The sequence below is a fragment of the Chiloscyllium plagiosum genome, unplaced genomic scaffold, assembly GCF_037043375.1.
Source record: "Chiloscyllium plagiosum isolate Xiang-an unplaced genomic scaffold, Cpla_swu_hap1 HiC_scaffold_19, whole genome shotgun sequence".
Classification (NCBI taxonomy): Eukaryota; Metazoa; Chordata; class Chondrichthyes; order Orectolobiformes; family Hemiscylliidae; genus Chiloscyllium; species Chiloscyllium plagiosum.
The window spans coordinates 9,949,457-9,963,662 of NW_028270157.1; positions in this window are offsets into that span (position 1 = coordinate 9,949,457).

The window sequence follows — 14,206 nt, forward strand, 5'->3', positions numbered from 1 at the left end:
TGCGCCTACACGTCCCTGAACATTATGGACAATTTCCACCTAACCTGCACATCTTTGGACTGTTGGAGAAATGGGAGGAAACCCGCACAGGGAGAATGTGCATACTCCACATGATGTTTCCTAGTATAGTGATGAGACGTCTGAAAATGAACCTTCCAGCTCAGCGAGCAAACTTACATCCAGAAACTTAACCTGAGCTACCAATCTTCTCAAAACCTAAGTTGCCTGAGGCTGGAATCGAACCTGGGGTTCCTGGTGCTGTGAAGCAGCAGTACTAACTATTCAGCCACTGTGCCACTATGAAGAGCACACATTGCTTGCTTTCATCCTATTTTATTTAAGAAGAAGCAGTGAGAAAAGGAAATAATTAGGTGAATGGGCCCCAGAGAGACACAGGTAAAACCAAAGACTGCAGATGCTGGAAACCAGAGTCTGGATTAGAGAGTGATGCTGGAAACCAGAGTCTGGATTAGGGTGGTACTGGAAACCAGAGTCTGGATTAGAGAGTGATGCTGGAAACCAGAGTCTGGATTAGAGAGTGATGCTGGAAACCAGAGTCTGGATTAGAGAGTGATGCTGGAAACCAGAATCTGGATTACAGAGTGATGCTGGAAATCAGAATCTGGATTACAGAGTGATGCTGGAAACCAGAGTCTGGATTAGAGAGTGATGCTGGAAACCAGAGTCTGGATTAGAGAGTGATGCTGGAAACCAGAGTCTGGATTAGGGTGGTGCTGGAAACCAGAGCCTGGATTAGAGAGTGATGCTGGAAACCAGAGTCTGGATTAGAGAGTGATGCTGGAAACCAGAGTCTGGATTAGAGAGTGATGCTGGAAACCAGAGTCTGGATTAGAGTGATGCTGGAAACCAGAGTCTGGATTAGAGAGTGATGCTGGAAACCAGAGTCTGGATTAGGGTGGTGCTGGAAACCAGAGTCTGGATTAGAGAGTGATGCTGGAAACCAGAGCCTGGATTAGGGTGGTGCTGGAAACCAGAGCCTGGATTAGAGAGTGATGCTGGAAACCAGAGTCTGGATTAGAGAGTGATGCTGGAAACCAGAGTCTGGATTAGAGAGTGATGCTGGAAACCAGAGTCTGGATTAGAGTGATGCTGGAAACCAGAGTCTGGATTAGAGAGTGATGCTGGAAACCAGAGTCTGGATTAGGGTGGTGCTGGAAACCAGAGTCTGGATTAGAGAGTGATGCTGGAAACCAGAGCCTGGATTAGGGTGGTGCTGGAAACCAGAGCCTGGATTAGAGAGTGATGCTGGAAACCAGAGTCTGGATTAGAGAGTGATGCTGGAAACCAGAGTCTGGATTAGAGAGTGATGCTGGAAACCAGAGTCTGGATTAGAGTGGTGCTGAAAACCAGAGTCTGGATTAGGGTGGTGCTGGAAACCAGAGTCTGGATTAGAGAGTGATGCTGGAAACCAGAATCTGGATTAGAGAGTGATGCTGGAAACCAGAATCTGGATTAGAGAGTGATGCTGGAAACCAGAATCTGGATTACAGAGTGATGCTGGAAATCAGAGTCTGGATTAGAGAGTGATGCTGGAAACCAGAGTCTGGATTAGAGAGTGATGCTGGAAACCAGAGTCTGGATTAGGGTGGTGCTGGAAACCAGAGCCTGGATTAGAGAGTAATGCTGAAAACCAGAGTCTGGATTAGAGTGGTGCTGGAAACCAGAGTCTGGATTAGGGTGGTGCTGGAAACCAGAGTCTGGATTAGAGAGTGATGCTGGAAACCAGAGTCTGGATTAGAGAGTGATGCTGGAAACCAGAGTCTGGATTAGTGAGTGATGCTGGAAACCAGAATCTGGATTAGAGAGTGATGCTGGAAACCAGAGTCTGGATTAGAGAGTGATGCTGGAAACCAGAGTCTGGATTAGAGAGTGATGCTGGAAACCAGAGTCTGGATTAGGGTGGTGCTGGAAACCAGAGTCTGGATTAGAGAGTGGTGCTGGAAACCAGAATCTGGATTAGAGAGTGATGGTGGAAACCAGAGTCTGGATTAGTGAGTGATGCTGGAAACCAGAATCTGGATTAGAGAGTGATGCTGGAAACCAGAGTCTGGATTAGGGTGGTGCTGGAAACCAGAATCTGGATTAGAGAGTGATGCTGGAAACCAGAATCTGGATTAGAGAGTGATGCTGGAAACCAGAGCCTGGATTAGAGAGTGATGCTGGAAACCAGAGCCTGGATTAGAGAGTGATGCTGGAAACCAGAATCTGGATTAGAGTGGTGCTGGAAACCAGAGTCTGGATTAGGGTGGTGCTGGAAACCAGAGTCTGGATTAGAGAGTGATGCTGGAAACCAGAGTCTGGATTAGAGTGGTGCTGGAAACCAGAGTCTGGATTAGAGAGTGATGCTGGAAACCAGAATCTGGATTAGAGAGTGATGCTGGAAAAGCACAGCAGCATCCGAGGAGCAGGAAAATTGACGGTTCATGCAAAAGCCCTTCACCCCCCTAGAGAGACACATGCCATTGCCACTTCACCAAGTAATTGCTGAGCTCGCTGGAACAGGTTATTAATATGGATGATCAGCCATGATTGTATAGAATGGCAGAGGAGGCTTGAATTGCATACTCCTGTTCCTGAAGAATACCTGTGAAGCCTTCTCACCTTGTTAGCTCTTAACTCCTTTAATAGTCACTGAATGGGTACTCAATGGCCCCAGATCCTGCAGCCTAAATTATTTGCCTTCCTGGCTAATGAAAGATGGATGATTTTCCTACTTGGAGAATGTGAGGACTGCAGATGCTGGAGGTCAGAGACAAAACGTGTGTTGCTGGAAAAGCACAGCTAGTCAGGCAGAATCCAAGGAGCAGGAGAGTCGATGTTTTGTGCATAAGGTCTTCATCAGGAATGTTGGTGGCCCTAGGGGACAGAGAGATATATGGGAGGGGGTTAGGGCTGGGGAGAAGGTAGCTGGAAATGTGATAGATAGATGAAGGTGAGGGTGTGTTGGTGATAGGTCGGAGTGGAGGGTGGAGTGGATAGGAGGGAAGGAAGAAGGACAGGTAGGATGGTTCAAGAGTGCGGTGCCAAGTTGGACTGTTGGATTTGGGATGAGGTGGGGGGACAGGAAATGTGGAAACTGGTGAAATCAGCATTGATCCCGTGCGGATGGAGGCTCCCAAGGTGGAAGATGAGGCGTTCTTCCTCCAGGCGTCGGGTGGTTAGGATTTGGTGGTGGAGGAGGCCCAGGACTTGCATGTTGAAGGGGGAGTTGAAGGGACTTGTCTGTTGACTTGGGGAAAGGTTTCTATTTTGTCCACTCTAGTGAAAGTCCGAGTTAACAAGATGGGAAGATGGGTGGAGGGAAAGAGGTGTCCTCTGAAAGTCAACCCTTGAGCTTGCCTCTGACCCTATCCCCCTGCCCAGTGCACATCACCAAACCAGGAGGAACAAGAGAAAATTATTTATCCTCTCAACCGGTTCGGAAATGTGACACACCTCTGGTGCAGTTGGGGCTTGAATCTGGGTCTGTTGGCTCAGAGGAAGGGGCACTACCATAAAAGCCCATCCCTTATATAATGCTCTCAGGACATTTAATTGCATTCTAGCAAACCATTTATCTTCTCAAGGTAGTCAACCATATTTAATTGGGGAGGTGCTGGCCTAGTGGATTTATTGATTAGACTATTAATCCATAGATCCAGGTAATATTCTGGGGGCCTGGGTTCAAATCCTGCCATGGCAGGTGGTGGCATTTGAATTCAACAAAAAATCTGGAATTAAGATTCAAATGATGATCATGAAACCATTGTCAATTGTCAGGAAAACCCATCTGGTTCACTAACATCCTTTAGGGAAGGAAATTTGCCATCCTTACCTGGTCTGGCCTTCATGTGAATCCAGGCCCACAGCAATGTAAGTTGACTCCTAACTGCTCTCTGGGCAATTATGGGATGGGCAATAAATGCTGGCCTAGCCAGAGATGCTGCATCTCTTGAATAAATTTAATAAAAAATCATTATGTGTACAAATAATTGCCATGAATCTGTATGCAGCAAGGTTCTAGAAACAGCAATGAAAACCAGGGAAAAGGAATACTGTGTTCTGTTCTGGTCGCCACATTATACGAAGGATGCGGAAGCTTTAGAGAGGGTGCAGAGGAGATTTCTTGATGCAGGGCTTATGCCTGAAACATCGATTCTCCTGCTCCTTGGATGCTGCCTGATCTGTTGTGCTTTTCCAACACCACACGCCTGATCCAGAGGAGCTTTAACAGGATGCTGCCTGGTGGGGCATTTCTTATGAAGAAATGTTGAGGGAGCTAAGGCTAATCTCATTGGAGTGAAGAAGGATAAGAAGTGACTTGATAGAGGTGTACAAGATGATGACAGGCATAGATAGAGTGGATGGCCAGCCACTTTTTCCCAGGGTGGAAATGGCTATCACAAGGGAGCATAATTTTAAGGTGATTTGAAGAAGGTTTAGGGGAGATGTCAGAGTTAGGTTCTTTACACAAAGAGCAATGGGTGCGTGGAACGCACTGCCAGCGATGGTAGTAGAGTCAGATACATTAAGGACATTTAAGCGACTCTTGGACAGACACATGGATGTTAGTAAAATGTAATTAGTTAGGCTAGTTTGATCTTAGAGTAGGGTGAAAGGTTGGCACAACATTGAGGGCCGAAGGGCCTGTATTGTGCTGTACTGTTCTATGTTCTAAGGAGTGCACAGCTAATTGTTATACTTTGCTGAGTTTTCTGTTTTGCAGACTCACAGTGAATAGATTGAAATACTCACTAACAAGAATCTCCTCTGATTTTCTGAGGAAAGGAGGTCAGGTACTAATGGTGTCCTTATGTCATTAGCAGCGAAAGAAATCTTTAATAATGTACATACCACACATGAAAGCCAAGGAGCTGTGCCTCATCTACCTTCATGGAATAAAGGACTGAGATGGTTTCTTCCTTTCACATGAATTCCTGGGGAAAAAATAACAGGATTGAAAAATAAATTTCTGCATTTTTTAAATGCAAAGGTCTATATGGAAAAGCAAAAAAAAATTGTTCCTCTCATCTTTTAAAGAGGGCCGATTGTATTGTAATTCAAAAGGATACTCTCCACGTCTAAATCATCCCTGCAAGGTGATTTCACACAGAATGTCAGGTCCTAATAAATTTCAGTAAATTCGTAGCTCCCTGCCTATAGCTTTGACTCCATCTTATATTTATTAGACTGTGTCTAATTTAGAATTACAAATCTTAATGTGCTTGGCATAAAATTTGATTTTTTTTTTACATGAGCTTATTCACAGGATGTGGATGAAATAACTGCACAGATGCTGGTATTCCATCATCAAGTCACTCTTTATTTATATGTGGAGAGTTCTTGACACTGATCCAGTTCCCTCTGATCCTGCTCTCGAGTGGTCTGAACCTCTGACCCTCCTGTTCATCATATTCTATGAGATCCACCTGGATCACGACTGTCGGCATCACTGGCTAGGCCTGCATTCGCTGCCCATCCCTGAATATTCAGAGGGTAGTTAGGAATCAACCACACTTCTCTGGGTCTGAAGTCACATGAGGCCAGACCAGGTAGGGATGGCAGTTTCCTTCCCCAAAGGATGTTAGCAATCCAGATAGGTTTTCCCAACAATTGATAGTGGTTTCCTGATCATAGAGTCATAGAGATGTACGGCACGGAAACAGACCCTTCGGTCCAACCCGTCCCTGCCGACCAGATATCCCAACCCAATCTAGTCCCACCTGCCAGCTCCCTCTAAACCCTTCCTATTCATATACCCATCCAAATGCCTCTTAAATGTTGCAATTGTACCAGCCTCCACCACTTCCTCTGGCAGCTCATTCCATACACATACCACCCTCTGTGTGAAAAAGTTGCCCCTTAGGTCTCTTTCATATCTTTCCCCTCTCACCCTAAATCTAAGCCCTCTAGTTCTGGACTCCCGGATCCCAGGGAAAAGACTTTGTCTATTTACCCTGTCCGCGTCCCTCATGATTTTGTAAACCTCTATAAGGTCACCCCTCAGCCTCCGACACTCCAGGGAAAACAGCCCCAGCCCTGTTCAGCCTCACCCTGTAGCTCAGATCCTCCAACCCTGGCCATCATTAGAGTCTTAATTCCAGATTATTTTTGAATTAGAATTGCCATGGGCCTAGGCCCCCTGAGCATTTCCCTATGTCTCTAGATAAAGAACATGGCGACAACATCAATAGGTTAACACCTAAGCTAATAGTACATTCACCAGTAACTGAGGGCAGGCAGTTAGACAGAAAGACCTGTTCAGGTGTACTTGGATGAATACCTTCGTAGCTACAGGTGGGTTTACTGGCTACTAAAATGTACTAACGTACTCGACAGGACTGTCCAAATTACTAAGCAAAACCGCACCATCTGATTTATGGGACTGGCTTAGATTAGCTTCTTTGTTTTGATCTGATTGTAGTGAGGTTAGCCAGGTGGAATTCATAGAATATGAACTTCCTAACTGGGGCTGTTAATCTGGTCCAATGAGGGAGCCCTGGCTGACAGATATAAACAGGAGCGTAAAATAAATAGGAGTTAAAAAAAAGCATATCAGAGGTTCTGTTCACTCTCAGAGCTGGCTCTGAGGGAACTGGATCAGTGTGAGTGGAGGACTCTGCTCTTTTTTCCTGTATTAAAGAGGAGAGGAGACCAATAAAAAAGAAAGAAAAATATAAGCAGGAGTGTCAGCGGTTCTGTTCACTCTGAGAATTGGATCTGTGGGAGCCAGATCAGTGTCAAGGACTCTCCACATGTAAGTAACGGGTGATGGGATACCAGTCTCTGTGGAGTTATTTCACTTATCGCATACAAAAACTGCATAAATATTAGTGCATATAAGAACCATCTGTATTTTCTCAGATATCTTACCCACTATTATCTACATATATTAAAGTAAAGGGCCTGAAATGCTCTGTAAATTCTTAATTATACGGCTTTTATGGAACTACCCACCCCTTTATTTTTATAAACAAATTATCTGTTTGTTTCAAAAATGTCTGTCTTCTCACAAGGGCATTCTTGGTAACAATTACATCACTTTGGGATACCAGATGGATTTGGAAGAGTTGCCCATTGCAATCAAACGGTCAACTAAAACAATGGATTTGAAATTCAATCATGTAAAATTAGCACTAAATGATCCGATGTGTAAGGCGATACTGATGTGTTGATTCCATGCTGGTGAGGGGTTGTGGAGCTCTGGGATGCAGGGTGTCTGAATGCATAAAATACAGAGTGTCTATCTACAGGTCCAGCAAGCCTGTAGAAGCTTATAGAATGTTATGGTTTATTGTGAAGGGAATTGAATACCAGGGTATGGATGTAATGTTTCAGTTGTACAGGGAATTAGTTAGATCTCATCTGGAGTACTGTGTACAGTGCTTGTCACCAAAGTGACAGAAAGTTGTTAATGCTTTGGAAGCAGCTCATAGAATGTTTACCTGACTAATACCTGGAATGAGGGGTTTACCTTATGAGGAAAGACTTCGACTGGCTAGATCTGTATTCTCTGGAATTTGGAAGGATTAGAGGAGGCTTAATGAGGGAAATTGACTGGGTGAATGTTGACAAGTTGTTTCCCCTTGTGGAGGAATTTAGAACTAGGGGTCATAATTTATAAACAAGGGATTGCGTATTTAAGACAGAGATGAGGAAACCTTTTTTTTATCAGAGAGTTGAGGGTCTTTGGATTTCCCTTCCTTGAAAGGCAGAAATTCAGAATCTTTAAGTATTTTTAAGGCAGAGCTAGAGCGATTTCTTGATGACCAAGGGGACGAAAGATATTCAGAGATATGCAGGAATGTAGAGTTGAATCAGATCAGCTATGATCATATGGAATGGCAGAGCAGGGTCATAGTCCTCTTGTTCCAACTCAATGCCATTTCCCCACAAAATCCAAGAACGTGATAATTCTGTTCTCGTGTGATCTTGTGTTATAAGAAAATCGTGTAATAGCAGCACCATTTAAACCAATGGGGCTGGAATCACATTTTGGCCACTACAGGTAAGGAAGTTTCGCTTTCTAACGGTCTAAATTCTTCAATCGCGTTAAGCCAATTCACATTGAAGAAATACGTGCTATAGTAGAACAGGCTGTATCTAGAAAATGATTGGTTTTGATATCAGTAGACTCCCACAATCCTCTGGGGCAGAGAATTCAAAGCATCTCTAATTTATTCTGTACCACTCGTCAGTGCATCTTCAGTCCAACCAAGGTTATAGACCTATCATTGAACAATAGACGTGGCCTAGAGAAATTGAGATGCTGGAGAGTCAGAGTCGAAATGTGTGGCCCTGGAAAGGCACAACAGGTCAGGCAGCATCCGAGGAGCAGGAGAGTCGATGTTTTGGGCATAAGCCCTTCATCAGAGATGTAATGAAAGACTTATGTCCAAAACAACGACCCTCAACAGATTTGGCTTTCGACTCCTGTCACAAACTATGCAGTTGTAAGTGGCAGAGCTGATGCACACACTGAGAGCCATATTACCACCTGGAATGTCAGTGAGTCTAGGCAGGAGTGGGCCATGAGAACCTCTGGTTCTCTGGGCCCAATATCAGGCTGTAGAACCTTGGCGAAGACTGAAGCAATGTGACCCTGCTGTTTGTATGGCACTGACAGGGTCGTTGATGGACTGGCTGGCAGGAGATCATCCTGAGAGAGAGCGAAAGAGGCATCTCTTCCACTCAACCAAGGTCGTTCCTAACAAATGGGATTGTCCTCCTCCTGCCCACATGTCCAGATTAAAATCTTGAATGCAGCATCAGAGCCTTTCTGGTGTCCAATCTGAACCGTTTGTTTGTATCAGCTAAATGATGGAGAAGACTCAATGGGCTGAATGGCCTAATTCTGCTGCTACATCTTATGGTCTTTATATCTTAAGATCAGACGCCTTGCTTCCAATCTGCAGCCTGATGGACTTTGCATTGAAGGGGTGCTCTCTTTGTTGGCATCAGAGCAGTTAATTTTCCCACCACTCCTCAAACAGCATCCAGCCATTCAGTGTGAGTATCTGGTTTTTGAGAATTAGCATTGTTCATGGTTTTGGTCCACACCTCAGTCTCCTCTGGGAAAACAACTTCAGACTATTCAATCTCTCTTCATAACTAAAGCCTTCGAGCTTAGGCAACATCCTGGTAAAACTTCTCTGCATCTTCTCTAGTGCAACCACTGGTCTGGTTCCCCACCCAGTAGCCCACTGTTCTGTATGTTTGTATTTTAAGAATAGTGCCTCTCTCCAGGGCCAGAGTGAGAACAGGCATTAACAGAGGAGTACCTCAGCAATTCAGTCAGGGAGTGTGTGTGTGTGTAAGTAACACACATTAATGGGGGAGAAGGAAAAATAATATTCATTTTTAAAAAGAGTGATTGCACAAAAGCAACTTAAAACACCAGTTTTCAAGCTAAATCCTTGATTACATGAATCAAACTGAGTCTGGCTCATCCAATAATGTTGATTCTTTGTAAACTGCATCAATGTGACTACAGCTTACATTACTTGTTCATAATATTTTCATTAACATCGAATCATAGATACCTACTGTACAGAGATATGCAGGAATGTAGAGGTGCTGATGAAAAGCAAGATTTTCTAGTCTATCTAATCCCATTTTCCAGCATTTAACTATCGACATTGTATGCCATAACATCACGAGTGTTCTTCTCGTGATACATACTTCTTCTTAAATGTTATAAGGATTTCTGCCTCCACCACCCTTGCAGAATCTCACCACCCTCTGGGTGAAAGTAATTTCTTCAGATTTCCTCTAAACCTCCTGCCCATCACTTAAATCTATGCCATCTGGTCATCAATCTTTCCACCAACGGGGGGTGGGGGGTGGAGTGGGGAGTTTCTTCCTTGTCTACCCTAATTATGCCCCTTATAATTTTAAACATCTCAATCACATCCCCGTCACAGTCTCCTCTGGAAAAACAACTTCAGACTATACAATCTCTCTTCTTACCTAAAGCCCTCCAGCCCAGGCAACATCCTGGTAAATCTTCTCTGCAATTTCTCTAGTGCAATCACATCCCTCTTATGATAAGGATTCCAGAATTGAACATAATATTCTAGCTAACGTTTTCTACAATTCCACCACAACTCACTACTTTTAAGCTCTGCATCTCAGCTGATAAAGGCAAGTATCCTATATGCCTTCTTAACCTCTTTAATCTACCTGTACTATTAACTTAAGGGACCAGTGTGTAGGCACACCAGGGCCCCTCTGATCGTCAATGCTTCCCAAAGACCGACCGTTCATCATTCATTCCCTTGTCCTATCTTTCTTGCATCATGTCACACTTATCTGGATTGAATTCCATTTGCTACTAATCAGCTCATCTTTTAGCTCATCTGACCAGTCCACCTATATCCTAACTGTCCGCCTCGCTATTTACCACCTCACCAATTTTTTAATCAGAGAACATAGAACAGTACAGCACAGAATAGGCCCTTCAGCCCACGATGTTGTGCCGACCACTGATCCTTATGTATGCATCCTCAAATTTCTGTGACCATATGTATGTCGAGGAGTCTCTTAAATGTCCCCAATGTTCCTGCCTCCACAACTGCTGCTGGCAACGCATTCCATGTTCTCACAACTCTCTGTGTAAAGAACCCACCTCAGCCATCCCCTCCATACTTTCCTCCAACCAGCTTAAAACTATGACCCTCGTGTTAGTCATTTCTGCCCTGGGAAATAGTCTCTGGCTATCGACTCTATCTATGCCTCTCATTATCTTGTATACCTCAATTAGGTCCCCTCTTCTCCTCCTCTTCTCCAATGAAAAAAGTCCGAGCTCAGTCAACCTCTCCTTATAAGCCGTCCAGTCCAGGCAGCATCCTGGTAAACCTCCTCTGAACCCGCTCCAAAGCATCCACATCTTTCTTATAATAGGGCGACCAGAACTGGACGCAGTATTCCAAGTGCGGTCTAACCAAAGTTTTATAGAGTTGCAACAAGATCTCACGACTCTTAGACTCAATTCCACTGTTAATGAAAGCCAAAACACCATATGCTTTCTTAACAACCCTGTCCACTTGGGTGGCCATTTTAAGGGATCTATGTGCCTGCACACCAAGATTCCTCTGTTCCTCCACACTACCAAGAATCCTATCCTTAATCCTGTACTCAGCTTTCAAATTCGACCTTCCAAAATGCATCACCTCGCATTTATCCAGGTTGAACTCCATCTGCCACCTCTCAGCTCATCTCTGCATCCTGTCAATGTCCCGCTGCAGCCTACAACAGCCCTCTATACTGTCAACGACACCTCCAACCTTTGTGTCATCTGCAAACTTGCTGACCCATCCTTCAATCCCCTCATCCAAGTCATTAATAAAAATTACAAACAATAGAGGCCCGAGGACAGAGCCCTGTGGAACACCACTCACCACAGACTTCCAGGCAGAATATTTTCCTTCTACTACCACTCGCTGTCTTCTGTTGGCCAGCCAATTCTGTATCCAGACAGCTATGTTTCCCTGAATCCCATTCCTCCTGACCTTCTGAATGAGCCTACCATGGGGAACCTTATCAAATGCCTTGCTGAAGTCCATATACACCACATCCACAGCTCGACCCTCATCAACTTTTCTAGTCACATCCTCAAAGAACTCGATAAGGTTTGTGAGGCATGACCTTCCCCTCACAAAGCCGTGTTGACTGCATTTAATCAAGCCATGCTCTTCCAGATGGTCATAAGTCCTATCCCTCAGAATCCTTTCTAACACCTTGCAGACGACAGACGTGAGACTGACTGGTCTGTAATTGCCGGGGATTTCCCTATTTCCTTTCTTGAAGAGAGGAATTACATTTGCCTCTCTCCAGTCCTCAGGTACGACTCCAGTGGAGAGCGAGGATGAAAAGATCTTCGCAAGTGGCGAAGCAATTGCATTTCTCGTTTCCCAAAGCAGCCGAGGACAAATCTGGTCCGGGCCTGGCGACTTGTCAATCTTAATGTTTGACAAAATTTTCAGCATATCAGCTTCCTCTATCTCTATCCATTCCAGCATGCACACCTGCTCTTCAAAGGTTTCATTCACTACAAAGTTTATTTCTTTCGTAAAGACAGAAGCAAAAAACTCATTTAGGGCTTCCCCTACCTCCTCAGACTCCACACACAATTCCCTATGCTATCCCTGATCGGGCCTACTCTTTCTTTGACCATTCTCTTATTCCTCACATAAATGTAAAATGCCTTTGTGTTCTCCCTAATCCGTTCTGCCAAGCCTTTCTCGTGCCCCCTTCTGGCTCTCCTCAGACCATTTTTAAGCTCCTTCCTTGCCTGCCTGTAATCCTGTAGAGCTGAGCTTGACCCTAGCTTCCTCCACCTTACGTAAGCTACCTTTTTCCTTTTGACGAGAAGCACCACCGCTCTCGTCATCCAAAGTTCCTTTATCTTACCATTCTTGCTTGTCTCAGAGGGACATATTTATTCATCACTTGCAACAACTGTTCCTTAAACAGTCTCCACATGTCTATAGTGCCTTTACCATGGAACAATTGCTCCCAATCCATGCTTCCTAACTCATGTCTAATCACATCATAGTTTCCTCTTCCCCAATTAAATATCCTACCATTTTGCCTAATCCTCTCCTTCTCCATAGCTATGTAGAATGTGAGGCAGTTGTGGTCACTATCACCAAAATGCTCTGCCACCACAAGTACTGATACCTGCCCCGGCTCAATGCCGAGCACCAAGTCTAGAATGGCCTCTCCCCTCGTCGGCCTGTCAACGTACTGAGTTAGGAAACCCTCCTGAACACACCTTACAAAAACAGCTCCATTCAAATCTTCTGCTCGAAGGAGGTTCCAATCAATATTGAGAAAGTTAAAGTCACCCATTACAACAACCCTACTATGTCCACACTTTTCCAAAATCTGCCAAGCTATGCTTTCTTCCATCTCCCTGCTGCTATTGGGGGGCCTGTAGTAAACCCCTAAAGAGGTGACTGCTCCCTTGCTGTCCCTAATTTCCACCCATACTGACTCGGTAGGCAGATCTTCCTCGACAATGGAAGCTTCTGTAGCTGTGATACCCTCTCTGATTAGTAGTGCTACACTCCTTCCTCTTTTTCCCCCCTCCCTATTCTTTTTAAATGCTCTAAACCCTGGAACATCCAGCAACCATTCCCGCCCCTGAGAAACCCATGTCTCTGTTATGGCCACAACATCATAGCACCAGGTACTGATCCAAGCGCTAAGTTCATCACTTTTATTCCTGATACTCCTTGCGTTAAAGCAAACACACTTTAACTGATCCCTCGGTTCCTTCCCAGGAAAATCCTTCCCACTAGCTGGTCTAACTCTTTCTATTGCCTCTTCTGCATCAACTCTCATCTCCGGTATACAGGTCAGGTTCCCACTCCCCTGCCATACTAGTTTAAACCCTCTCAAACTACCCGTGCAAACCTTCCACCCAGGACATTGGTCCCCTTCCAGTTCAGATGCAACCTGTCCTTCTTGTACAGGTCCCTCCTTCCCCGGAAGGCATCCCAATTATCTACATATCTGAAGCCCTCCCTCCTACACCAGCTGCACAGCCACATATTAAGCTGCGCCCGCTCCCTGTTCTTCGCCTCGCTATCTCGTGGCACCGGTAGTAAACTACAGAACACTACTCTGTTCGTCCTGCTTTGCAGCTTCCATCCTAACTCCCTGCAATCACTTTTTATATCTTCGATCCTTTTCCTGGCTATATCATTAGTGCCAATATGTAACAAGATTTCTGGCTGTTCGCCCTCCCCTTTTAGAACCTTATACACCCGATCGGAGACGTCCCAGACCCTGGCACCAGGGAGGCAACATATCTTCTGGGAATCCCGATCCTGACCACAAAATCTCCTGTCGATTCCCCTAACTATCGAGTCCCCTGCCACGAGTACTTTTCTATTCTGCCCCCTTCCCTCCTTTGCCACAGTGTCAGGCTCAGTGCCAGAGAACTGACTGCTATGGCTTTCCTCTGGTAGGTTATCCCCCCCAGCAATATCCAAAACGGTATACTTATTGCTGAGGGGAATGTCCACAGGGGATCTCTGCACTGTTTGACTGTCCCCTTTCCTCCCCCTAACTGTAACCCATTTATCCTTGTCCTGAGCCTTAGGAGTGACCAACTCCCGGTAACTCCTCTCAATTACCCCCTCAGCCTCCCGAATGATCCGTAGTTCATCCAGCTCCAGCTCCAATTCCCTAACACGGT